The sequence below is a fragment of the Diaphorina citri genome, unplaced genomic scaffold (genome assembly GCF_000475195.1).
Source record: "Diaphorina citri unplaced genomic scaffold, Diaci psyllid genome assembly version 1.1 scaffold474, whole genome shotgun sequence".
In the NCBI taxonomy this organism is placed as follows: Eukaryota; Metazoa; Arthropoda; class Insecta; order Hemiptera; family Psyllidae; genus Diaphorina; species Diaphorina citri.
This window is the reverse complement of record NW_007377909.1, coordinates 46,948-52,947: the sequence shown is the minus strand read 5'-3', so window position 1 is coordinate 52,947 and position 6,000 is coordinate 46,948.

Here is a 6,000-nt window from a genome sequence, read left to right as displayed (position 1 = left end):
ATTTCCAACACACAGCTGGGCTCGTATCTCATAATCTCATGAAAGCATTTGCATCTCTGAGTGCCCAAACAGTGTCCGACCATTCTCAGAGGCTAACAAACACTTTGACAAGAAACTGTACACCCCAGGGTCAATAAATACTTACCATCCAAGAAACAAATGAACTGATTTAACCCGGGAACAGTTATTGTCCGATTTCAAGGCCTTATCCCAAAGTATGTCCTTTTGGTTAATCCTTGTAGAAATGGGCTGTATAAATTCCTTTAGCACTTCACTTTTAGACTACAAATAAGTAATTTAAACTTCCTTACGGGTTATTATGGTAGGCAAGTACTTAGGTAAGTAGTTTTTTTATCAGAATTTTTACAACTCTAACCTCAAAATTGTAGATATCTCTTGACATCTGGATTCAATGCTTGTTGATTTTTACTTGTAAATTTATCGGTAGACGGTTTATTTTAGCTCTTAAAAGTGGGTAATTTCAGAGATTTATCACAGCTCAATTTATATCACAGGTAAGATTTTTATTTAACTAGGTATTTTTACAGATGGAATCCCAAAAGGTTTTTGTGTAACAGACATAAAATTTGATCAAGATTTTGTTTTTTTGTTGGAACTAAAAAAAAGGTTGTTAGGTACTTGAAAATTCATGGAAAATTCAACACAAAGATTGAAGGTAAGTTGAGGTTGATAAATATGAAAAACACTTTCACAATAAATAATTAGGTAATTAATTTATTGTTAATTAATTAAATTACGAAAAAAGACCGATCGGCAACATCGTTCCCTCATCAAATTAAAATCAACACTGTTTTTTTTTTTTTTTTTTTTTTTTTAAATCCCCGGAAGCGGGCGTACTCGGTGCACCAAAAATCCTGCTACATCCACATTTATCATGGGGGCACGGTTATGATTTATTTCTTTGAAGAGGTTAGATAAAGGGAACTGTAACTGCTAAGGTCTTATTATCCCGAAGGCGAAGAGAGAGGGAAGACAGGATAGGAAAAAGCCAGGCGCTCCGAGAACAAACCAAGCCTGTTAATAAAGTTCGCCCGACCAGGAATCAAACCCGTGGCCTAGCGCTTACAAGGCAGACGCGCTACCCTCCAAGCTAACTAAGCTGACCAACTTTTCTTTTTATCCACTGGGTAGGTACTAGGTAGGTAAGTAAATTTATCGTACTATTGACACAAGCTGTGACTAAAGGTACAACGTACTATTGACCTGCCTCGGTGGTGTAGTGGTCAAGACGCTCGCCTGGTAATCAGGAGGGCGTGGGTTCGATCCCAGCCGAGGTATGGAATTTAAAGTAAAAGCACATTAAGGACGAAGGGCATCCACTCGTAGATTTTTTGTGGCCAAAAACCAAATGTCAGCCCAAAGCAATCACCCCAGGCCAGATTGAGAGGCTGACGAAAAACGCCGACCCCGTCTGAACACGGGAAAAGGCGAAGAAAAAAAAGAAGATGTGGCTCATTCCATCATCAGTCTAGTACGAGTGAAATGGGTTCAAATGTTCAAATACCTATTTGCACTTTTACCAAGTATACGTGATTTACCTATTGTAAAAATAGCTTCGCTATAGGTAACTGTAGTAATACCAGTAGAAAGTAAAAAACAAGATTTTAGTGTATTTTTCTTTATTTTGACATTTTTTTTTTATATTTTCTCATTCGATAACATACTTATTAGATGTCTATTATATTCTTTTTTAACAATTTTAGTTGAATATTTTTTCTAACCTCTATGGAAAACTAAATTTCAAATTGTCAACTGGAGTTTCAAAAAATAGGTAGGTACCTAGGTAGGTATACAAGTCTAAATAATTTGAAGATATACAAGAAAACAAGCCTATGATTAGAGTGGGTAGGCTGTAGGCTGGTAGGAATACCTATTTACCTAAAAATCCTAAAATCTAATGAAAGAATGACTAGATAGAGATATAGGTAGGTAGGTAAAATCCCTAAAAGAACATAGTAGGTAGGGCAAATACATAGAACATAGTATGTACGTATTTCTTTGCACAGCACATTAAAGTATACCTGAGAGGCTTACTACGTACCTACGAGTAGAGGTACTTAGGTACCTAAGTACTTACTTTTAATACTTAAGTAACTTTCAAATAAAAAGGGAGGACAAGGAGCTCTAAGTACTTTCTCATTTTAAATGTCCTACTTAAGTGTGATTTTCTTTTGGATGAAAAAAAAATCTATGGTTACTTACATATCTATCTCTGGATAGGAGTTGTTTTTGTCCAGGTTCAAAGCCTACATTTGAAGGTAGGCTTTGAACCAACATTGAGACTTTTGGGACACATGACACATAAGTAGGTGTTTGCAGCTTTGCAGGTGAATCTCAAACAGATGGGTACATACAACCCCAAAGGCTGTTCTGAAAGCAACTTTACAACCTTGCACTTAAAGTACAAAAAAGAAGAAGGAATTTTTAATTGAGTTAAGCATATTTAAATGCTTGTCACAAATATCGTACCCCGATTATTACACCTAGATAAATTTTATGTCTTGACTTGGACTCGAACCATCAACCTTCAGATCCAAAGTCCAATGCCTTAACAACTGCACCACTGAGGTTGGTCACTTCAAGTACAATTTGCAAAGCTAAGTAGGAACCTATTTATTACATTGGTACATAAGTACTTACTTACATTGTTTTGAAAGGATATGCATTGTTTTGAAGGGCCTTTCAAAGCTAAACTGAACCAACTCAAACAATACTTTGAGCATATTTAAATGCTTGTCACAAATATCGTTCCCCGATTATTACACCTAGATAAATTTTATGTCTTGACTTGGACTCGAAACATAAGGCTCCAGATCCAAAGTCCAATGCGTTAACAACTGCACCACTGAGGTTGGTCACTTCAAGTACAATTTGCAAAGCTAAGTAGGAAGTTAGGAACCTATTTATTACATTGGTATGTAAGTACCTACGAGTACTTACTTAGGTACATTGCTTTTAAAGGATATGCAGGGCCTTTCAAAGCTAAACTGAAATAATTCAAACAATACTTTAGCAGCCTCTCATTACAAAATCCCCCCTTTTTCCAAACAATACCTTTAAAAAAAAAAAAAAAAAAATCCTTTGGGCCCTCAGGCAGATGAGGCAGGATAAACCCTGTCAATGGCCCTGGTGTTATAATATCAGAACTTTTGTGAAATCCAAAATGTTAAGCTAATGGAATGTGGACCCTCTAACTTAAGTACAGCCATGGTGTTGTAAGTAACATTTGTGAAATACAAAATGCAAAGCTGTGGGCCAGATTTCCAACACACAGCTGGGCTCATAATCTCATGAAAGCATTTGCATCTCTGAGTGCCCAAACAGTGTTCGACCATTCTCAGAGGCTAACAAACACTTTGACAAGAAACTGTACACCCCAGGGTCAATAAATACTTACCATCCAAGAAAAGAATGAAACTTTAGCAGCCTCTCATTACAACATCCCCCCTTTTTCTAAACAATACCTAATATGTAAACAGAAAGTAAAAATTCCTCTGGGCCCTCAGGCAGAAGAGGCAGGATAAACCCCGTCAATGGCCCTGGTGTTATAATATCAGAACTTTTGTGAAATCCAAAATGTTAAGCTTATTATGGAATGTGGACCCTCTAACTTACAGCCATGGTGTTGTAACATTTGTGAAATACAAAATGCAAAGCTGTGGGCCAGATTTCCAACACACAGCTGGCTCATAATCTCATGATAGCATTTGCATCTCTGAGTGCCCAAACAGTGTCTGACCATTATCAGAGGCTAACAAACACTTTGACAAGAAACTGTACACCCCAGGGTCAATAAATACTTACCATCCAAGAAAAGAATGAACTGATTTAACCCGGGAACAGTTATTGTCCGATTCCAAGGCCTTATCCCAAAGTATGTCCTTTCGGTTAATCCTTGTAGAAATGGGCTGTATAAATTCGTTTAGCACTTCACTTTTAGACTACAAATAAGTAATTTGAACTTCCTTACGGGTTATTATGGTAGGCAAGTACTTAGGTAAGTAGGTTTTTTATCAGAATTTTTACAACTCTAACCTCAAAATTGTAGATATCTCTTGACATCTGTGAGGTCTGGATTCAATGCTTGTTGATTTTACTTGTAAATTTATCGGTAAACGGTTTATTTTAGCTCTTAAAAGTGGGTAATTTCAGAGATTTATCACAGCTCAATTTATATCACAGGTAAGATTTTTATTTACTTAAATTAATAGAAAAGTTTGATCACGTTAAAGTAGGTAGTAGGTAATAGGTATCTATTTGTTCTAAGTAGATATAAAATATGTATAGGATATGCTCTAAAAGTATCTCAAAGACATGCTTATTGAATTAAAGAAATTTAAGTCTGACATTTTAGGTAGTATTGAGTAAGTATTCTTTTTCTTTCCTGGAAAAATGAGTGCAGTCTGTTTGTTATCAAAGCTGATAAAAAATATAGAACTAAATTATTAATTTCTAATATTTTTCTATAGCTATGGAAGATTTTCTACTAATGGTCATAGGGCAATGCTGAAATAATAGGCCGAGAAGTACTTATTGAATTAAAGAAATTTAAGTCTGACATTTTAGGTAGTATTGAGTAGGTATTCTTTTTCTTTCCTGGAAAAATGAGTGCAGTTTGTTTGTTATCAAAGCTGATAAAAAATATAGAACTAAATTTTATTATTAATTTCTAATATTTTTCTATAGCTATGGAAGATTTTCTACTAATGGTCATAGGGCAATGCTGAAATAATAGGCCGAGAAGTAAAATAATTGAAAGGTTTTATTCGAGAAAGGTGTAAAGAAGAAGATCAAATTTAATTTAGTGTTTGATTTCCAATTCATTGAAAAGTATTCGGAGGAATTTCCAATAACTTGCGAGTGACTAGAGAAAGCTCTTTATGGGACTGATTTGTACAACAGTCCGCACTAGAAAAGCCGTTTTACACAAAAAGAGGCCCAAAAGCTAAGCCCTTTCTCGGATAGGAGTAAAATCCTTCAATTAGACAAAGCTTTAAATTAGTGTTTGATTTCCAATTCATTGAAGAGTATTCGGAGGAATTTCCGATAACTTGCGAGTGACTAGAGAAGGCTCTTTATGGGACTGATTTATACAACAGTCCGCACTAGAAAAGCCGTTTTACACAAAAAGAGGCCCAAAAGCTAAGCCCTTTCTCGGATAGGAGTAAAATCCTTCAATACCAAGATTTTAGTGTATTTTTCTTTATTTTGACATTTTTTTTTTAATTTTCTCATTTGATAACATAATTATTAGATGTCTATTATTCTTTTTTAACAATTTTTAGTTGAATAGGTAATTTTTCTAACCACTATGGAAAACAATTTCAAATTGTCAACTCGAGAAATGGAGTTTCAAAAAAATAGATACCTACCAACCTTAGGGTAGGTACAAGTCTAAATAACGAAGGTATACCTACAAGAAAACAGGCCTATGATTAGAGAGAGTAGGCTGTAGGCTGTTAAAGAATACCTAAAATCTAATGAAAGAAGGACTATAGATAAAGATATCGATAGGTAGGCAAAATCCCTAAAAGAACCAGGCCAGGAGGGCAAAATCCCTAAAAGAACCATAGTACCTAGGTGGGACAAATACATAGAATATAGTATGTACGTATTACTTTGCACAGAATAATAAAAGTATACCTGAGAGGCTTACCATACCTACCTACGAGTATTTACACAGATATAGAACAATATATCGGTTGTGTGGAAGAGCCAATTTCCTATCCGAAACTAGGAACCTGTTCCATAAATCAAAATACACTTCGCAAATATTTCGGGAAAAAAGACAGTCCGAAGACATCCTACACTAGAGCCAGGGCCGTATCGAGGATTTTATTGAGGGAGGGGCTAAACGTTTAAACAGTGATGTTCCGGGGAATGCTCGAAATTTTCGAAGTCCGGCTCAATGTAATGGAGTCCGATAGGGATGCCTGAGATCGGAACCTATTTACCTAAAAATCCTAAAATCTAATGAAA